Source organism: Octopus bimaculoides, chromosome 15 (genome assembly GCF_046866305.1).
Source record: "Octopus bimaculoides isolate indiv1 chromosome 15, ASM4686630v1, whole genome shotgun sequence".
Taxonomy (NCBI): domain Eukaryota; kingdom Metazoa; phylum Mollusca; class Cephalopoda; order Octopoda; family Octopodidae; genus Octopus; species Octopus bimaculoides.
The window spans coordinates 39,486,109-39,509,581 of record NC_142942.1 but is presented as its reverse complement, the minus strand read 5'-3'; the positions used below and the strand labels follow the sequence as shown (position 1 = coordinate 39,509,581).

The 23,473-nt window shown below is 33.4% G+C and overlaps 1 protein-coding gene across 2 annotated transcripts in view; it reads right to left on the bottom strand.

Annotated features, from left to right (window-relative positions):
- Positions 1-23,262, bottom strand: part of LOC106873516 (uncharacterized) — a 152,649-nt gene extending 129,387 nt beyond the window's left edge. Inside the window, exon 1 of one of the 2 annotated variants that reach the window (XM_089363757.1) lies at positions 22,947-23,262. The gene's annotated coding sequence lies outside the window, so the exon portion shown is untranslated. The remainder of the gene's footprint in view (positions 1-22,946) is intronic. The other variant, XM_052973284.2, reaches the window with a different exon arrangement.
- Positions 23,263-23,473: the final 211 nt, after the last annotated feature.

Below are 23,473 nucleotides of genomic sequence, written 5' to 3'. Positions count from 1 at the left end.
CTGATAAATCTGGCTGTGAGTTATACACATTAAAATTATTGGACGGTATATTGTGTGGGCTAGTCACTCAGTCGATTTGGAATGTAGAACCCTGCTAAGTTTTATAATAGCAGAATGAATTTAAACACAGTAATGACATTAGCAAATGCGCATTTCGCCTCAAAAAATTCCAACTCTCTTATGAAAGTGCTTCTATTTAAATCCAGGGCTGAGACCTGAAAATTAATATTTTTGGATATATTCAATAGTATTGCGACCAGTATAAGCACGCTACATTCATAGTTCTATCTATCATAAGCACAATGTCTGCACTTGCGGGGAAGGGTATAGCCGAGTTTATTGACCACTGTACTCAGCTGGTAATTATATTCTCGACCTCGAAAAGATGAGATGCAAAGTTCACCACGGTCGAATTTGAACTCAGAACATAAAGACAGACAAAATGGCGCTAAGCATTTTGCCCGACGTGCCAACGATTCTGCAAGATAACCGTTAAATTAGTAATTATTTCTGCTATAGGCAGGAGGTTCGGATTTTGGAGTAAGTGGCTTACATGGACACCAATACTCAACTAGTACTTACTTTATCGATCCCGAAGAATGCAATACAAAATCGACCTCGGCAGAATTTGAACTCAGAACGTAAAGAAGGACCAAATGCTGCTAAGCGTGCTAACAATTTTGCCTACTCAACGCCTTCCCCTTATATTAATAATGAATGGAAAGAGATCCAGTTGAATGTAATTGTTGTCCTTCATACTTCTGGTGTGTATAACCAATAACAAACTAAATACTAGTAACGATAAAATGCACTACATATAAGATTGTATGCTTATCTAAGAGATTAACGTTAAAATAGAAATGTATTGTTAATTAATATAATGTGTAGCCTTCAAGTTAAACAGTACATTGCGTTTAGTTTAAACTTTGTCAATAATCAGTTGAAAATAACTCCATTTGTTATTGTTACTAAACCCTTTTATCGATAAATTAAAGTGTTTATACAGTGATGTATATTGATTTAAATGCATGGTGGAGTCTATCGTCAAATGCAAACTGATATCAAATTGCAATTTACACAAAGAAAGACACAAATTGGTGTTCAGTGATCTTGACACTCTCTTTCAATTTTGACAACGGCTTCAATATAATTGGATAAAATGTTCTCATCATTTCTCTACATGAGAAATATTTCTACAAGGAGAATTAAATGGTTATGGTATATTAAACAATCAACATTTCAATTGTGAACGACTAATGAAATGTATAATAGATATGGGATTTTCTCTCATCAACACAGTTTATTAAAAAATTTATTTCATTGTTTACAGTGTGAGGTAAACGATCGCAGGAATGAACTCGTTTTCTGCGCCAATGTTCCATTTAGCTACAATTAATTAAGATATAAAGCAATATTTAATCAGTCCCAGTATAAAATAAATACGTTTGATGAAGTAAATTACCATTCCGACTAGTTACAAAACACACATCTATAGTCAACTAAAGTGTGCAAAATATAATTAATAATTAAATATCTATTTGACTTACGCTTGATCAACTGAATATAGAATTTCTAAATTCCTACATAATGTGTATAGTTAAATGTTCTCGGCACAATTTTAAGAGAAATAAAATTTAATGAGCAATTAAAATATATAAAGTTTGAAAAATAATATTACCTTAGTACCGATAGCATAAATAAATGCATAGAAAACCTATTTAGAAAGCTTTTACTGTACTGTTTGAATATATGGAAAAGAATGAGTACATCTTTTTAAATTTCATCAATGATCATATTATGTGTTTCAGAGCAAAGCTAGATAAGTAAAAGAAGTGTTCAATATGAACATTATGTAATATGTTATTCATATACGAAATTAGCTACTATTCCGACGATGTGTGCTGTTATCTGATATTATTACGTATGCTAAACCTCGTTTCTATTTCACTGTTACATATTTTCAGATCATCAACTAAGAGGTGAACGAAACATGATTGAAATAGTTTCCGATGTTAGTGAAATTCTTTTCAATCTATTCAGTAGTTATTCATCAATTGAAAGTGAAGAAAAGTTATATATATATTTAAACTGGAATAAAATACAAAGTATTTCTCTTCTTATATGTAATTTTTAATATATTTACATTTATCTATATTTAAAAATTATTCATTTTACTAAATCAGGAACGATTGGATATATAATTCTTTTTTCCTTATGTTCATATCTGGAATTCTATGAAAATGTATGGCATATTTGTCTTAAAATAAAAACTGTATCATTATTTGCTTTATCTTATTTAATAAATTGACTAAAACGTTTTGTTTTCACAAACATGTAGCATTATTATATAAACTGCCTTGTCATTTTGCACAAGCCATTTGCTTCCAGTTAATACAAGGATAACCACGTTATATGTCCAATCAACTGAACCCATGTGAGTGATATTTAAAGGAGATATTGCAATTTTCTGGTGACATTTTATTCAAGTCAAAATTGTAACATTTTGCGACATAAGTTTTTCTTAATATTTCAGTTTACCAATATATCGTTACAATTCATAAAACTACTATTGGTTTTTAAAGAAAAGGTTACTTTAGAAAATTAACTTCTGCATATACATAAACTTTGGATGGTCACAGCGTGAATGCTTTTTGTATTACAATTACAAACATACTAATAAAGTTAACTTTGAATTAAACTACAACTAATAAAACAAATCAATGTAACTCCTGAATTACAACTGTAGATGAGAACTGAAATAAATCCTAAAATTCGAAACCCAGAAATAAATTCTCATTTTAGATCATAAGACTTTGAGGTTTCTCGGTCTATTTGATCTCTGAAAGAAAAATGCAAAATGGTGCTGGACTGATAAGTGGCAGAAGCTTTTGGCAAAATAAAACACATTTTGACAGCAAACTTATCGTTAACGCATTTTGTTCCGAAGCTGGATATTATATTTGCTACAGATACGAGCGATGATGTTGTAGGAGCTGTGCTACTGCACAAATATCACGATGGGAGTAAAAAGTCCATAGCCTATGCGTTACGATCGTTATTACCAGCTGAAAGGAACTATAGCCAAATAGAAAAGGAAGCGTTAGCAATCATATTCGGTGTGAAAAATTACCATAGATTTATTTATTTAAGACGTTTCTCTCTGCAAACGTATCATCGCACCCTATTGTCAATATACGGTTCTAAAAAAGGAACACTAGCACAGAGGCAAATAAATGCTACATTATTGAATTTTGATGACAAAATATAATATTTACCATTAAAGAAAGACTAGGGCATGCGGATGGTTTGTCCATACTGATACGGAACATTGCGAGCCATTCGAATATAGAGTACTCGCAGCTTTAATATCAGGAGAAATTTTTTAAAAACTTATGTGGATTGTGGTACGCAAATTACCAGTGACCCTTTTAGACATAAAACGAAATACGTAAAAGGACAAATTCATAACAGGAATGAAAATAATACTGTGGAAAGAGAAGTAATTAGGAACAGGATTCATGGGAAACAAGACCAATACGTGAATCTATACTCAGTTTGTGATAGTGTACTGATGTATTCACACAGAGTAGTAATACCTGAAACACTGTAAAAGAAAATGTTGAGGGAATTCGATGTTGGACGTCTTGGAATTTTGATGATGAAAGTTTTAATGTGTAACTACGCGTACTGACCGAAAATGGATAGTGAAATCTAAACTTTAGTGAAAGGCTGAAGATGATGCACGCTGGCGGCAAAATTACCGACGATAAAAGTGAATCTTGGCCAAATGTAGATGGTCCGTGATCGAGACAACACATTGGTTTCGCTGGTCCCTTAAACGATTCATACTACTTGGACGTAGTAGTTAGTTTGTCTAAATTGGCAGAGATGTGTAAGTGTAAAAACCAAACTCCTCAACTTCGACAAATGTTCTACATGAACTGTTTGTGAGATTTGACGTCCCAGACGCGATAGTGTCTGACAACAGAACACATTTTGTGTCTTCTGACTTTAAAAGTTTTGTAAAACTTTCGCTGTAGAACATATAACTACGGTACCATAGCATCCCAGATTTAACGGACAAACAGAATTCTTTGTCAATACGTTCAAAAGAGCCCTAAGAAAGTCGCTCTACAACAACTCTGAAGAGTATACCGTGTGACACCAGATCCAAACACACCAGCAGGTATGTCAGCAGTGGAGCTGATGTTTTCGAGTAAAATAAAATCAGTCTCCGAGCAAATCGAGCCCAGGACTTATTCTTTGGATCCCTAGTACTTATTCTGTCGGTCACTTTTGCCGAACCGCTAAGTTACGGGGACATAAACACACCAGCATCGGTTGTCAAGCGATGTTGGGGGGACAAACACAGGCACACAAACATAAACACACACACACACACACACACACACACACATACACACACACACACATACATACACACACACACACACACACACACACATATATATATATATATATATATATAGATAGATAGATAGATGCTTTGAAATATTTATTATGGGTTAAAAAATAAAGTATTTACGTTATTGACAATATATGTTACGTGTTATAATTTATTATAAAACGACGAATTATTCATGCTGAAATTGAGGGAGAATATATATTGAAATGAATTAAAGTACATTAACCTTTCATGATGTTTGTTTTATAATTTCACGTTCTACTTACAAATATTACATGGTGCTGATGCTTTTTTTCCCTTGTGAGCAGATAATTATTTGTGTGTGTTTGTTCTCTGAATGAGTGCACCTTTACAATGCTTAATATAAAGCTTCCATATATTTTATAACGTTTTTTACCCTTTCCCTTCATATTTTGTTAACGTGATTCTTTTGCTTTCTTTTTACAGCCAATGCTACCTTTTGCATGTTACACATACTGGAAATATTGTATTCTTCTGTATTCAGTTGTATCTATTTGTACATTTTCTGAGCTGAGCCGTATTGATTAATGCAGAAATTATTATTTCCTATGACGCCTTTATACTGACAAATGTTACATCGACATTATACCACAACAGCGAGTCATATCCCACAGTCAAACATTCTTTGGGCCATTCCATTCGCCTTCAATTTTCTTAAACCCTCCTTAGAAACCTTGCTGCTCTTGACAAGGCTATTTTCTGCAACAATGCTGTTCTTCTATTCATATCAATCCTACCACCAAAGTTCCTATTACGTCTAATCTATCGGCACAGTCTCTGGTATGTAACGACCCGTATATTGACATTATATTTCTGACATATTACAGATAATTTAGAGCTCAAGAATACATTCGATGATCTTAGGATATATCAACATATAAATGTTTATAAAAGCATTATAAATTCTGATACAGTTAGGGTTTCTTTATTGAAAATTCACCATACAGTGATGCCCAGGAAACATGTATTTTCATGTATAATCAATGTTCATGTGTTTTATAACAAAGGATATACTCTTTTCCCAACTGTTATTTGTAGCAAAGTCGCAGATAGAATATTTTCGACATAATGCTCCATGATGAAGTTCTTTCTCTGTACATGTGAATATCCAACTAATACATGTGTATATGAGCATCAAGCAAAGTTCTTCGAATTGTGATTCACTAAACTTCATTGTCTGATCATGGAACTTTGAGACAGATATTTTGATGCTTAGGTGTAAGGGAATTCTCAGTGCTTAATTTGTAATATACCTTACATAAGGAACAACATTTTAAGGAAATAGAATTTAAAAAAAACATATACTCCGCAGAAATTGAAGCCACATTTGATTTCTAGTGAGAAATAAAGTTAGAAAAATATGCCATTCACGTAACTATTGTATTTATTGAAACACTAACACACAAAAGCACACAGAACGACACAGACTCTTCCCCAACACACACAGACACACATGCACAATCACACGCATATTAATTGATGCTTAAGAAATTACTACAAGAGCAAAAGAATAATTCATTATACCTAAGTGTTTCATATATTTATCACCAACAATTTTGTTTTGTTGGAGATATCTTGAAAAATATGTTAGGAACCATTTATTGCTCGAAGATAATTCTGCAAACGATAATGTTAAACGCTTTCATATTGATCGGTTTAAAACATTGTGCTAGACTGCATTTATCAGCAGGCTGTAAAAACGTGCATGTTGATAAATATTATCTCTATCACTTCATGCTTAAGCGGGTATCTATTTGAAGAGAATTGCGCTTCTGGCGACAGATTGACGATGAGTTATTGGCTTTTATTCTTTTCTCTGGAATAAATTCACACTCACCGATACATTGTTTTAAAAATGTTACAAGGAAATATTGCAACAAAGTATTAACTGAAAAAAATAAAGGAAGACAAAATAATGCAAATTCATGCAGCTATAAGAATGAGTCTGTTTGGAGATTCCCATATGATCATCATTGTAAATAAGACAACAAAAGAGTGAAAAACAAGATAACTACGACTAATCATGATTATACTATTTGGAGCTCGAGTTTGCTGGAAAACATTACAAGACGATATCACAAAAAAAAAAATATATATATATATATATATATATATATATATATATATATATATAAATATATCAAACACACACACATACATACATACATATATATATATATATATAGATAGATATATACATACATATATCAAACACACACACATACATACATACATACATATATATATATATATATATATATATATATATATATATATATATATATATATATATACAGGGAGAGAGAGGGTAGATTGAGAGTACTATATGTATATACACGTATGTATGCATGTATTCTTTTATTCTCTAACAATGTTGCAGTCATTTGACTGCAGACATGCTGTGACACCAAGTTTATTGCTTTTACTCGAAGAAATCAACCCAGGACTTCTTCTTTGTAAGCACAGTGCTTATTCTATCGATAGTTTTTTTTGTTGGGAAGCAAGCTTCTTCCTACATACCTACACCTGCGCCTTTGCATTTATAACTTTCATAGGTATTTAGAAAAGTTTCTTTACTTACTCCACAAACACCTTGTAAAATACGCATAGAAATACATTTTCCTTGACAATTAACCGCACCTTGCAAAATGAAATTCCAGTTAAAACGTATGAGTTTCAGTGTATATAATACAGTAAGTTCACCAGTGAAAATATTATTACATTTCTTCTTTCATTACGACAGATTCAATGCTACTCGTTTCAGATGCAGAATGTCTACAAAAAAATTGTATGATATTACAATTAAACGTCATCCATGTTCAATCAGAGGAGGTTTGAATAAGCATTATCATTGCTTATGTCAGTCATTTTTGTTGTGTCACTGTGTACATCATGGTCCGTATTGACTTACGTAAAATATCTTAATGAATGCAGTTGTTCGGTATAACAGAACATGTTTATCTTTTCCATCAAATTCAGTGCCGTTGTACTTACTTCTAAGAATAATAAATACCATCCTCATATTTAGAAGGATGAATTTGTTGTACGTTTAATTTCATGGTCACAGGCATAATAAGTATCAGCACCAGGATTCAACTGTAGCATGATTGGTTTTTTTACTGCATTGCTGTCAATCTGATTGCAAGTAATGTTTAAATTTTCATCATTACTACACTGTTTTATTCAACTGCAACGTCATTCCAAACTATGTGGTATTATACGAAATTTAGAAACGTTCATAGGTTTTCGTATGATAAAATGTTTGTATTATAAAATCTTAGGCACCAATTTATATTGTAACTAATCTGATTGTGAAATAACCTGGTTTGCTTAAATATAACACAGTAATACGTTTTCTCTGTTAGGCTACGAAGTTGATTGTATCTCAATTAAAAAATAATTTTTATTTTGTTTTAGTGCTGCGTGTTCCATTGTTTTATAAATATATCCATATCGATTTCTTTTCGCGATAGGAGAGACATGAATGGGGAGAAACCAACTTTTTAGTCAAATTCATCTGGTAAAGTACGAACTGAGATTCAAACAAATCCTTTTAATCAGCAAGTTAGGAATTTACAATTCTACATCGTTCAGGAGAAAAATTGAATATTAGAAATCATATCAGGATTATGCCAAAAAGATGATTCTGTATTTTTCTTAGTTTTCTAATTATTAATTTTAATTCTTTTAGATAAGAATAAAAATCTGATATAACTGACTAATTAGATAAAACAGGCTAATTTGAAATTTTCTGAAAATATGCTGAAGGATATTTCAGAATATACAATAAAAGAAAATTACATAAAAATTTCCATGACAAGCTTCCAGCACCAATTATATATGCAATCATTTATGTAACAAATGAAATCAGCTGGGAACAGATTATTGCTTGCAAACTCTTCAATAATTAGCATAGTGAATCCTTAAGAGATAAGGAAACCTTTTGACTTTGTAAATAAAAATGGCCTCCGGAAGGGAGTTGAGAAGCAAATTTATAAAGGGGTTGTCCAGTGCTAACATCTTTTATCATGGGTTACTGTAACTCTTTATTTCTGGTATTAAGTTCCTAGGAATTTACGGTTATATGTAATGCTGAAATAATCTTGTTCATGAATAAAGATTTTCACATACACTTATCTAATTTAGGAGTACACCTATTCTCATACATTGGCCATAAGCGTTAATATAATGTGAGGTGCTTGCTTGATCACCATTATTTGATCTACAAGCAAATAATACTCTCTACCGCCATCCCACCACTACTATTAACACAAGAGGTAGATTTCAAATGGAAGCCCAAAGGTTGGAAACACATTCCTGAAGTTTATTCATTCTGATATGAAATTTCAGCGCTGATTCCCTACTATTTTATGAGTTAAAAACAAATACATTTGTAATCATCATATCTGATGAATACATTCATGAAGAATGTATGAATCGTAATAAAACAACGAAATTTCACTGATAATAGTTTTAAAATGCCTTGTACACTTCCAGGTCGCAATATAACATATTAACTGACAAGTCAGTGTTATGTAATATGTAAATCACAAGAAAGGTAGCGTAATTAATTGAATACATTGCAGTTTTATTCACCTCATTCCACAATTTCCGTTGAAAGTTAGATAGTGTCAACTATCTATTTACTTTTATTTATCTTTTACTTTACTTCTAAAATAAGAAACTAGAGTTAGTGAGAGTTAAGTCAACTAAACACATCTGCAACAAGATTTATGACAATATTTGAATTCAATACTCTTGTAAATTTCGACAACTTCACTCGACTAAGGTAATTAAAGTTAGCGATCATGATGGGTTACTTACAATGAAGTTGGCACAAGCAGTATAACCGAAGACAAATAATATTTCATTAGCTAGTTTTGTCATGAAGGATTTCTATTCGGTACTCTCGTCAGTCTCTTCCATGGCGATAATACAAGGAGCATTGATATAATGGAATCGACTCAGCAAACTACTTTGGATTTATAGAAATGAACAACACCAGATAGAATGTGTTACTCTATATTTTCTTTCCATTTTGAATTCAAAATCCTTTGGGGTTTGTAATATTTTCATGCATTAACTTTGGTGAAATTCATGTGCTCGCTTGCCACATATTAAATACAATCTCTTGACAGGCAACGCTTTTAAACGTAGATTGTGGCAAAGAACGAACGTATAAACATCACAATATTGCATTTCTCCCAAATTAGCGAATATTGATCAATTAGCGTGTGTAAACAACAGATATCAAAACTTAGTTGTCTCTTCTCTAATAATAAAATTCATAAAAAAATTATTAACTGTGCATTACATCTTTGAAATAAAAACTTGTAAAGGTCGAAAAAAAAAAAGAATAACTGATTAGCCGAGCGTAAAAATGTTTTACCAAATGGCAAAAAGATGTAGTTACTCTATTAACAGCAAAATGTGAAGTAAGCAGCAGGCGTTTTACTTTTATGCTGACGAAATCTATAGTAACAAAGTAATGAGAATGGAATATCGGAAAAATATTATCAGTGATTTATTGCAGAAATGTTGTGATGAAGTATCAAATAGAAAAATCAATTATATATGCGATTACATGCTTTTACCACGTTCTTATGTAAATTTTCAAATTATGAACTCATAAATAAAAGTACAGAAATCATTTGAAATTTGCCGTTGCTGTTATTGAAACACATACCTTGCTTTGTTTTAGAGGTATCACTGAAGACTTCCGTTTCATATAATGTATATAAAGGAAGTCGTTCAGTAGAACATATTCTTTAAAACCGAACGTGTACAGAAAATATCGAAAATCTCACTAGAAGCTAGCTAGAATTCATTACTTTTCACGTTACTTCCTTCTTCTTCGTGTACTCCACTAAAATCTCCCTGTTGCAATGTTAATACAGGCGATGGAAAGAATATCTACGTTTAGGTTCAGGACGACACTGAAAATATAGGTGCTTTACGTTTGGTCATAATGTCTTGTCGTTGTCCAAGTATAAAATTTAGACTCAGTACCTGATCGATTCAAGCGTAAAAGTTACAGAATACGATTTCAAACGTTGTGTCACCAAAAGAGTAATATTGTTTTCAATAGATGAATATGATTTATATATCGAACCATAGTACACCTCTAGCATTAATTTTACTTATAACAAATGGAATAATATTGATATTTACCCGGCTGCTTTGATAAGAGAACATTTAGGCATACAACTATTTACTAGTTGAACCAAATCGATATCTGTGTCGCTAACGTATTTAATATCTAATTTATATAATAACCACCAGATCTAATCTACATAATGCACTAGTTTTAACCAAATGAGGTTCTGAAATTATTCAGCAAGGTGGCAGAAGATAAAATGCTTTTCAAGTGCGTTTACCTTTGATCTGCGTAAATCTTTATTCCGTGAAAAAAATCCTTTCACTCATAGAATCATTATTATAGTCAGTAAATCAGCAAAAATTATTATTGTTGTTATCAGAACTGAAGCATCATGGACAAGTAAGGATTATTATGGTCTTCTGTAAATTTCTGGTATCATGAGCTTCGTTTATCCACCCACAATAGTTGTTTTGCTTCCATTAGATAACATGTATCGATAATCGACAGATGATCGGTACACGTAGTTTACACCATGAATTCCAAACTTAAAATTTATTACACTTTTCATCGCGTGCTATCTATAGCACAATCATTTATGTTACGGAATCCACTCCAGAAGTGAGGAGAATAAGAAACATATATGTACATATACTAAGACATAGCAGTCAAAACATACAAGCGTCAAAAATAAGAGTAAATCATGAGTTTGATACGCAATTAGGCAAGGTTTATTACAATAGCGTGTTCTTTTGTTATTTTTGTCATTCGTATTTTTGTTTTCACTTCAGTATTAAAGTGATGACCGTGTACAAACTATTGTATTTTCGGGTCGTTTTCAACCAAGTAAGTTTCCTCACCGAACTTGCTACATCAGAATTGAAATTATCGACCACTCTGCGTGGTGAAAACAAGGTCTGTCGAAGGCAGAATGAACGTTAACAAACGTCCATATCCAAGATCCATACATATACCCTCAGTTGCACATACACACAATCAGAAACACAAACACACACGAACATAAATATCTGTCTATCTGCCTACCTGCCTGCCTACTTGCCTACCTGCCTGCTTCCCTGCCTGCTTGCATGCCTGCCTGCCTGCCTACCTACCTACCTACCTACCTATCTACCTACCTACCTACCTACCTACCTGTATACCTATCAATCTACCTACCTACGTACCTATCTATCTATCTATCTATCTATCTATCTATCTATCTATCTATCTACCTATCTACCTACCTACCTACCTACCTACCTGTATACCTATCAATCTACCTACCTACGTACCTATCTATCTATCTATCTATCTATCTATCTATCTATCTATCTATCTATCTATCTACCCATCTATCTATCCACTGACGTGATGTCGCATCGGCTCCGCAGGTAACCCATTTTTTACCCTTTATTGCACACATTTTGTTTCAGTTTTTGCACACAAGTTGTGTAAAGCACCCAGCTTTCGTTTGAGTGTGTTTTCAAGGGAGGAATTGACCCCTAGTAGCAGTTTCAAACCTATTTACATTTTTATTTTCTTAGATTCCTTGCCATATTTCTACACAAATATGGCTAAGCGAAACTATCATACGCACAACACGGAACACGCACAGCACCCTGAAATCTCTCTACCCTGATGCAGTTGGGAGATTTCAAAAATAACTGTCCCAAAAAAACTATACAAAAACCTTCTGGGAGAAGACTGTAAGGTGAAGAACAAAAAACATTCAGACAGTAAATGACCCTCTATCTTTCGTCTTCCTTTCGTGTGTAAAACACAACTTTGGATAGGAACATGGTCAAAATAGGCAGTATAAATGTACGTGACTTGGTGTCGCCTTGGAAACAAGGCTACCTGTTACATGACATCAAGTCACAAAATCTGCATAGCCATCAGTGAGACCAGACTCAGCCCGCGGGCACTCCAGCACATGTTCCGCGCACATTTCGACATTTTCTTTCTCCTGTCTGCCGAGAATGGGCGGAAGTGGCACCGCGGTGCCTCTTCGGAAGAGTCTGGAACTCAAAGTAAGAGCAATTTTTGTAGACCCGGAGGGTAGGCTAGACGTCTTGGATGTCGATGACAGAAATGGGTGTCCTTTTAAACTGATAACAGTTTATGCACCGTGCTTAACAGGCCGGCCAGATTTCTTTCGAAGTCTGGAGGTTTTCCTGGGACGAGTCCCACACGTGACAGTGTGGGACAGTCTATCGTGACAATTGCTCCGCCACCTTCGCTCAACCGGGAAGGCAAGACAGTCTTCATCGTACTGGTGGCTATGGTGAATGAATGTGTGTGGTGAACTAGAGCCAAAGGATTAGAGACAAACACTTAACTCTGGTCAATCGCTCATCAACTTTTTCAAGTATCACTTGAAAAAGACGGTGAGAATGGAGTGGCATGTTTTGTCTCGTGAAAGTTTCAAAAAACGGTGAGTGAATATAGCAAAGATGGAGCGTGCGAGAGACGAAACCACCGTGAGCATGACCCTATAAATAAAAAAAAGCGAGAGCGAGAAAGCACTTTGCTCTCATGTGTTTATCCTCTTCCTGCCTGAGGTAACCGTGGTCTTTTCCGTAGGCATTTATTTTTCCACAGATAAACCTAATCTTGGTTCTTACATTTTAAAACTTTCTTCTTTGATACACGATCCCTTTTGATCGCCTTTTTATTTCCCGACCCCTTTTGATCGAAATTTTACTTTTTCTCTCGTTTTCCCTTTTTCTTTTTTCCTTTTCGACAAGAAAAGCTCTACATTTGTATTTGTCCCCTGTGTTCAGCCCTGTGTGGCGAATAAAGAAAGTTGTCTATCTATCTATCTATCTATCTATCTATCTATCTATCTATCTATCTATCATCATAAAGAGATTTGTGAAGTTTATAGTATTGATTGCTTAACAGAACGCGCATGTCAGAAATGGCTTAAAAACTTCATTTCTGGTGATTTTTTCATTCAAAATGACTAACGTTCTGGTTTACCTACTGAAGTTGATGATGATAGAATCAAAGCCATAAATTAATCTGATTGTCATTTAACTGTGCGAGACATTGCAGAGGGTTTAAATGTACTGCACACAATAAGGTGAAATCATTTAAAATGTTTTCGACTCGTTTAGAAGCTCGATATTTTGGTTCCACATAAATTGAAAGAGATTCACTTAGCATAACGAATCAATATTTGCGATATGCGTCTCAAACGCAATAAACTCGACATTGCTTTGAAACGAATCATCAGTGGTGATGACAAATGGATGGTCTACAATAATATCAATCGAAAACGATCATGATCCAAGCGCAATGAACGAGCATAAACCACATGGAAATCTAAATTGCATCAAAAAGGTCATGTTCTCAATTTGGTGGGATTACAAAAATTTTGTGTATCTTGAGCTGCTTCCAAGGAGCCAAACGATCAATTACCCTATTTACTGTCAACAACTAATGAGACTGGAGTAAGCAATCAAAGAAACACGGCAGGAACTGGCAAATCGTAAAATAATCGTGTTCCACCATGACAACACTAGACCATACACAGCCTTGCTAACACGTAAACAATTATTGGAGCGTGGGTGGGAAGTGATGTCACATCCACTATATAGCCCTTACCTTACTCCATCAGATTACCATTTATTACGAAGTTTGCAAAATCCTTTGAATTATAAACCTCAATGATGATGAACTGAAATCTCATTTTCTTCAGTTTTTGGCTAAGGGCCAAAAGTTTTACGAGCGCAGAATCATGAAGTTTCCGGAAAGACAGCAAAAGATCATCGAACAAAATGGAAAATATATAATTCTTTAAAGCACATTCTTTGTGTGAAAAACAAAAAATGACTTTCATTTCACACTAAAAACCCGAAATTATTTTCTTATTGTATATATATAGATGCAAGTCTGTATGCGTGGTATGTAATCTCTGAGTATTTGATTTTTGTGGCCAGGTTTATGACTTTATGCTTTTAGAATCATTCAAATGTTGGTCGTTTAATTTTTATATATTGTCACTTTACTATTTTCTGCCGTAAATTTACTCCAGTGCACTTCAAGAGTAACCTTTTGGAGACAGAACATTTTCTGCTGCTCTGATCGGCGTGTTATGTGCATATACAACGATGAAATACAGGAAATTCAACACTTTCCTATGACATAATGTAAATGTAAGATGGCGTATAGGTTGGAGGAGTTCGGCATTTTCCTGGTAAATTCCCTTTCAGTTCAAGTGAAGAATGAATCTGAGAGGCGAAGCTTTGGATTTTACATACGAGTGTATGACTTCGGCAGTATGAGAGTGAATAACGTAAAACAACTTTTGACGTAATAATCCTTAAAATAGAAAATGAATGAAACTCAACTTGATATTAAATGGAACTAATGTTTCAAATGTCTGGAAAACAAATGACTGTTTTGAATCGAGTCTGTTACTGACAGATTTATTATCGTCTCTGTCGAGAATGAATCTGCGAGTAAACCCGCGAGTAAACCCGCGAGTAAACCAATAAGTTCGAAAATAGCAGCTATATCTTGTTTCGAACACCACCTGAAAAATTGAGGTAGATTAATATTTGTGCTCCTCACTAAACAAAGATTAGATATAATTACCATAGGTACCTGAGAATTAAATAATCTACATCAGTATGAGGGATAGACAAAAATACCTAGAAGCATATACAAAACCATGTTATGCTTATTAAGACTTTAGATTTCATAGGAAATGTGCAAGGAACAATATAACTAACAAATGTATTGTCTACTTAGACACTAGGCAAAACATTTGGTTTGGGACTAAAACCAAAATCCAGAATGTAAAGGGTCTAACTAAATTCAGTTAAATATTTCGTGAAAGTGATACTGTAAAATTTTTGCTAATACTGCGCTATATGGTAATTTAATTGATTTGCAATTTTATTTTTATTATTAGCCCATTGTATTGTGAAATAATGGTTATAGAATACGGTAAATCATTTTAGACTTTCTATCGCATCAAAGCTTTCAGGATATCATAATAGAAATCTGTAGTCAGTCTGTCACTCACATATGTAGAGCTGAGAGTTATCGAAAATAAAACAGGCACAGAAGATTATATAAACTGATATATAGTATTATATAGTATTATATGAACACATATAGTAGTCAAGAATAAATGAAGATTAAATTCAACAATTTGAAGACGGTTAAGAAGGAATATCAAATTGCAACCGCGATTTTAGTCCACAAATACACCGTTACAGTTGTCCGCTAAGACTTGCTACATTTAAAGTGCATCATATCGTCTTTCTTGATATCATGTAGAATGCGAATTTAGCACTGAATTTATATTAATCTAATTTTATCATTTCTATTCTCGTGTTATTTTTTCCCCTTTTAATTCGGGACCATACTTTGAATGGACATAAAATGTCACAGGGAAACATATATCATTCAAGTTTTCTCAACTTCATTAATTGCTAAGTAAACATGTTTTGTTTGCATAGAAATCCCAATACATAAAGTTTAAAATAATTTTTGTTACGAAAAATTTTTTAATGTTCCATCGATATTTTCCCAAAGAAATGAAGCTGCAATTAACGAGAAATAGATTCAAGATAGGTATATTTAACTGTCCCGTGTATTTCAAGATTTCATTTTTACTTCACAAACACATTCAGGTTCAAGTAAAAATATTCTGATTAGAGATGAGTGCATTATCCATGTTATTTTGATTTATTTCAGCAACAAAGCCAAGTATGATGAATGGCAAACATTTTAACGAGTGAACTGTTCTTAAAATTAGCTCTTAGTGTTCGCCTTTCTTTGTAAGTAATTTAAAAAATACGACTTTATAAATGTATTACATAGCATTAAAATATGCATTAGCTTGAACTAGAATGACATTTTCAGAACTATTCTGCTTCCCAAAATTTAATTGCCCGAAATATTTTGCCCGAAACATTTGAATTTCAACTGAAATCTTACAGGTAAAATAGTAAATATCTTTTAGAGTGACCTGATATTTATTCCAACTGGTCAAATTCAGGTTCAATATTATATCCTGCTCTTGTGCTACTATGTGTACTCCTCTTTTCCAGAACAATAATGAATCACGCTGATTACAAAAGAAGTGCAATTGTTACGTGCGCAGTACCTTCAGGAAACCAAACGTAAAGAAGAAAGAAAAAAATGATTCAAAATCTTAGATTATTTATAACACTAGTGACCTTGTATTACTCAAAAGAGCCACGATTACACAATAAAAAAGTGAATTGTCAAAATCTTAAATTTAAGGAGTTGGCTGACATATACATTATATGCCTATACTATTTACTTTCATTTGTATTGAATTATATTTTAAATGCCACCATTTCCCCTCTTTCCACACAAATCGACAATGCTAATTACCGTTGCACTGTTGATACAATGGCTGTTATATAAGGGTGGAACCCATTTCATAGAGATCAAATCGATGAAAGTCAAATTGTATCCGGCAGTGCAAGATACAACAAATTAAGGCAAAGTTTTTAATATGATCTAACGTTCTGTAACGCTATGGTATTCATAAAGTTAATTATAAGTTTTCAGACTTCGTTGCTTAGGCATAAGTGGCAAATTGCTGGAATAAAATATTCGGTTTTGGCATATTAAACATTCACTGATAATAGATATGGGGTTAATATTTGCAAATAGCAGAAAGATGAAAGGTGTAAAATATAGATAATTTATTGGAAGCAAAAGTTGATACTGCAAAGTGTACAGAGGTTGAATGTCAAGAGTTATTCTGAAACATGGTGATAACAAGAACGATACACCAATATTACGAAACTATCATCAATTATATTCATAATCATTTGTACAAGTTTCCCATCTTGAGTGATTCCGTTGTGATTTACATTTGTGATATTTATTATTTTAAGCATTCCAGAGAATCACGTATCCTAAGGTTTCTTCGCTTTCTCTGTCTCTGCATACGCAGACACACACACGCACACATATCACACGTGTGTGAGCGTGTGTGTAATATTCAACGTAATCAACAAAATTTAAAATATCTCAATGATTCAGAGAACTCGTATCAAACAGCATATACATTTCATCTATTTGGTGGTTTCATTTATTGCAGGACATTATATCTAATCCACACAATCGACGCCAGTGCTCCTACAGAACCCATACAAAGTACCCTCAAAACACACATACTCGTCATTATTATTATTATTATTATTATTATTATTATTATTATTATTATTATTATTATTATTATTATTATTACCAAATGCTTAACGGGGGTCGTTTGTCTTCACATTTTGAGTTCAAATTCTGATGAGTTCAACTTGTCAATGAATTAAGTACCGTGAAACGTTGGTGTCAATGTAATCGACTAGTCCCTGCTTCCCAAATTTCAGGCTTGCGCCTATAGTAGATAGAATTATTATCATTATTATTATTATTATTATTATTATTATTATTATTATTATTATCAAAATGGTGAGCTGGAAGAATCACTAGTATGCCGGATGAAATACCTAGCGGCATTTCGTCCGTCTTTACGCTCTGAATTCAAATCCCGCCGAAGTCGACATTGCCTTTCACCATTTCGAGGTAATTAAAATAAGTAACAATTGAGTACAGGGGTCGATGCAATCAACTTACACTCCTCCTTGAAATTGCTGGCCTTGTGTTAAAATTTGAAATCATTATTACTATTATTATTATTATTATTATTATTATTATTATTATTATTATTATTATTATTATTATCACATTCTGTATTCAAATGTCACCGGAGTTGACTTTGCCTTTCATCCTCCAGGCTCGATAAATTAAGCACCAGTTACGCGATGGGATCGATATAATCAAACTGGTCCCCTCCATAAAAGCGTCAGGCATAGTGCCTATAGTAGAAAAAATTATAAGCAAACCAATCGCAAAAGTACTTTGTTCACAGTGAGCACAATTTTCATCCCTGGTATGCTGAAACCCTCCCTAAAATCGACATTGCCTGTCCAGCTGCACCATCTGCCACACACATAACTACAGTATTTGGCTCAAAAAGAAAACTCAACCTCAAAGCACAATCTCGCGATCGTGAGTGCAACGTTGAAGCCATTCGGGCATGCTCATATATATATATATATATATATATATATATATATATAAAGAGATCGTCAGCCTTACAAAAAATAAGTGCCGGATTCTTTGTAAGGTTGTCGGTCTCTTAAGCCGGAGCGCTAAGATACATTAAATGCATTAGCATTGGTTGTGAAGGGGACAAGAAATACGCGCGCACCACGCACACGCACACATACATTAGTTAATAAACACAGTATATTTTTTGTTATGGGGTACCAAGATTTTGATACGATATAAGCAACTCTGACAGCATTTTATAACACGTTTGATTTGTTTTCATCGCATGAAAATATTAGTAGCACACAAAATAATATAATTACTCTATTCGTTAAATAATGTTTTACTCCCACCAGATGGAGTGCTCCTTTTGTTGTTCATCTTGCCATCACGGGACAGTACACTATACATATATATATATATATATATATATATATATATATATATATATATATATATATATATATATATATATATATATGGGAGAATTTACGAAAAACACAACAGACGAAGACAGGTGGTGTAAACAACAAATGGATGTATTAGTATAACGCTCAGGAATAGAGAAAGTCTTTGACGTTTCGAGCCTACGCTCTCCCAACAGAAAGGAACACAGAAACAAGGAGAAAAAAATAAATGTAGTGGTCAGTGATCTATATGTGTGTGTGTGTGTGTGTGTGTGTGTGTGTGTGTGTGTGTGTGTGTGTGTGTGTGTGTGTGTAAAAATATGTATATATATATATATATATATATCACTATCATTGTACACATAGAACTGTATATCATGCATTATAAATGTGTGTATGTGGGTGTATGTGTTGAGTGGGTGTCTTCTGTGTAAGAAATATGCGGCAAATAAAACGCTCAGACAGAGGTTTACATCAATCAAATGATCAAACACTGGGGTATAAACAATACCCTTAGGGCTACGATTTATGAAATCACTCTTCTCATATATATATATATATGTGTGTGTGTGTGTGTGTGTGTGTGTGTGTGTGCGTGTTTGTGTGTGTTTGTGTGTGTGTATGTATGTATATATATATATATATATATATATATATATATATATATATTTATATATATATATATATATATATATATATATATATATATATATATATATACATATACATATATATGCGCATATACACATGCATGCATATATATATACATGTGAATATAAATAAATATATATATATATATATATATATATATATATATATATATATATATATATATATATATACGTATATATATATATATATATATATATATATATATATATGTATATATATATATATATATATATATATATATGACTGTGGGCATATGGCACAGAGGTTAAGAGTGTAGGGTACTAACACCAAGATTCCGGGTTCGATTCCAGGCAGTCACCTGAATAATAGCAATAGTAACCTCGAGAAATACCTTCGGAATGAGACCCAGGTTCGAAATTTACCCAAGACACCAGGGGAAGGCTGCAGGGTTCACCAGCCGAAACGTTGTGTCAACAACTATAAAGATGAGGACTAATATCAGTCAAATGTAAATAACGTAAGTAATGTACATAAATCCTCATCTCTTAAATATAGAAGTGTATATTGTGATATTGTGACCGAATACAGTTCGCCGTCGTTGCCGTCTGAATACACTTACATTCATATGTCACAAATGCCTTAAGAGAATGTGTTCATGCTATAAACACATCATTTTTTCTACCTATATCCGTAGTCAATATATGGTCATTTAACATCTTTTACTGGAGCATAATTCGATACCGGAATCACCTGAGGGTTATGTGTGTGTGTATGCATGTAAGCATGGTTATGAGCAGGTAAGTATATATATACACATGCATATCATTATGCATATGTCTATTTGTGTGTGTTTGTGTGTGTATACATGTATATATATATATTTATATATATATATATATATATATATATATACAGACACACAGAGAGAGACACACAAAAAGAGGGCGAGAGAAAGAGGGAGACAGAGAAGAATTGGAAAAATGTGTGTTCTTGTTTCTGTGTGAATGTATTTACGCCTGTATATACCTATTTATGTCTTATCCATATGTTGATTTATGCTTGAGAATGATGATTAATTGAGGTAATTAAGTTTTCATAGCAACTACTCTACATTCAATCGGCAACTAGCAATTGTTTAACTTTGGAGATATAAACATACATGTATGATTTAGCCCCGACAGCCCCTAGCATATTTGCTTCGTGAAATTGAAATCTACAACGAATCGAAGTTACCGATAACTTCTCACCTATTGCAATACTTTTGTTGTAACATGATGAAGTACCACTATGTTTTTATTTCTTTTTCTTGTCTTCTTAATTTGAAACATTAAACTGGAGTTTTGGCTCATTTTTTTTTTTCTATATTTTACTCAGTTACATATAACTTTTCTTAGCGTATTTTATGGCATACTACACTCAGCACATAATGAAAGAAACAGTTTTCAGTGCATTACAACATGTAATATAGGCCTGGCCACGCGTATAGGACTCACCGCGATGTTCATTTATATGCCGTCAAATACGATATTCGTTTATACGCCATCAAATACGATAATTTATCATGAGAATTATAACTTTTTTTTTACACCTTTAAAATATGAAAGGCTTAGTAGAGATGGTTGGGATTTTTAAAAAATAAGGAGTGAAAGATCTGAAGTACCAGAGAATATATTGTTCGACACTCATTCGTGATACTTGCAGAAATTAATTATAGAAATTAATTTTAACACAAATTACAGAGCCTATTAACGGCTCTTATATTTATAATTAAGCACAAATGTATATAATTGTCGCTTTAGGATACCGTGTGCTGTAGATACTGCTTTAGAATAATAAAATGTTTATCTTCTGTACAGACTTTAAAAAATGAGGCATTCTGCGCTATGAATCAAAGATATATTGTTTGCTTGAAAGAATTTGTATTGTACATTATAAATCCCGCCGGTTTAAATTCTCCTTTCATATTTCGTAGCAAAAATAAATAAAAAATTGGAATCGATAATACCGATTAGTGTTGCTCTTCAAAATTGCTGACCATGGGGTCTATATTAGAAACTATTCATAATTTGAATGTTTATGCATGATAAGGCGGCGAGCTGGGAGAATCGTTAACCCGCCGGGCGAAATGCTAAGAGGTATTTCGTCTGCCTTTATGCTCTGAGTTCAAATCCTGCCGAGGTCGACTTTGCCTTCCATCCTTTTGGGGTCGATAAATTAAGTACCAATTACATACTGGGTCGATCTAATCAACTGGCTCCATCCCCCAAGATTTCGGACCTTGTACCTCGAGGAGAAAAAGATATATTTTAATATCAAGTACAAGTAAATTAGATTATTTTCCTTACGCAGAAATGCCCTCACATACCGGGGTGCATACGGTATAGGATTTCATACGTTTGTAATTAGTTCGCGAGTATGTGTGTGCGTGTGAAATTATTATATGTACACACACATATGGAGGCGCAATGGCCCAGTGGTTAGGGCAGCGGACTCGCGGTCTGAGGTTCACGGTTTCGATTCCCAGACCGGGCGTTGTGTGTGTTTATTGAGCAAGAACACCTAAAGCTCCACGAGGCTCCGGCAGGGGGTGGTGGCGACGCCTGTTGTACTCTTTCGACCTAAATTTCTCTCACGGTTTCTTCTTATTTATTGAGTAACGCTGTGATGAACTGGCGTCCCATCCAGCTCGGGGGAACACATACACCATAGAAACCGGGCCCATTAACCTGGCTAAGCTTTAAAAAGGACGTATAAAAAATAATAACAAACACACATATATATAACTTTCCACAGAAACAAATATTTGTGTACATGTGTGCGTATATATATGTGTATGTATATACGCATGTGTATATATGTATTTCAATTTAGAGCTGAAAAGACGGACGGAATGTCGCTAAGCATTTTTCCTGGTGCAGTAACGATTCTACCACCTCACCACCTCATGTATAACAAATATACCAATGCGCTAGTTACAACCGGGAATTGAAACTACACCATGCATTCGTCTTGACAACCCGCTGTATCAAGTAAATAGTAACCCCTCACTAGTATAACATAGCGTCGCCGAACTGATCTAGCGAGCAATTACTACCGGCAGGTACCTACTTCTTTCTTTCGATTATTTTCTCTTCGAAATTTGTTTAAGAAAGTTAACATGAAAAATCACAAACATGCGTTTTACATCTCTACCGATATTGCACGTTAATATACAAAAAGAAATGTTTAAACATAAACAATAATGTGAAACGTCACTTACCTCAGCTATACAACGAATTGTAATATTAGTGGAAGTTTGATTCCTTTGAACAGTAAAATATTGTCAGTAGTGTCCTGTTAGTTATACGGCACGGTAATAACAGCTGATTTATACAGAGCGAAATAGACAGAGCGCAGAAGAGACGCTAAGCATAAAACGTAAAGGGATACACGAGCGAAGAAGAGGAAATGATACAAATAGTGACTGGCTGACAGAGAGAAGAGAGAGCGCGGGAACGAGGAGAAAATGAGAGGAAGAGAGTGAGTCCGAGCCTCTCCTTATCGCATAATCATCTGATTCGCAGAAATATACAACGATGCTATGTATAATATCGGTACAGTGGTTTATGTATGTATGTATGTATGTATGTATATACATATATATAAATATATATATATTTATGAATATATATATATATATATATATATATATATATATATATATATATATATATATATATATATATATATATATATATATATATATATATATATATTCAAAAAAGGATAAAACTCTTTTACAATAAT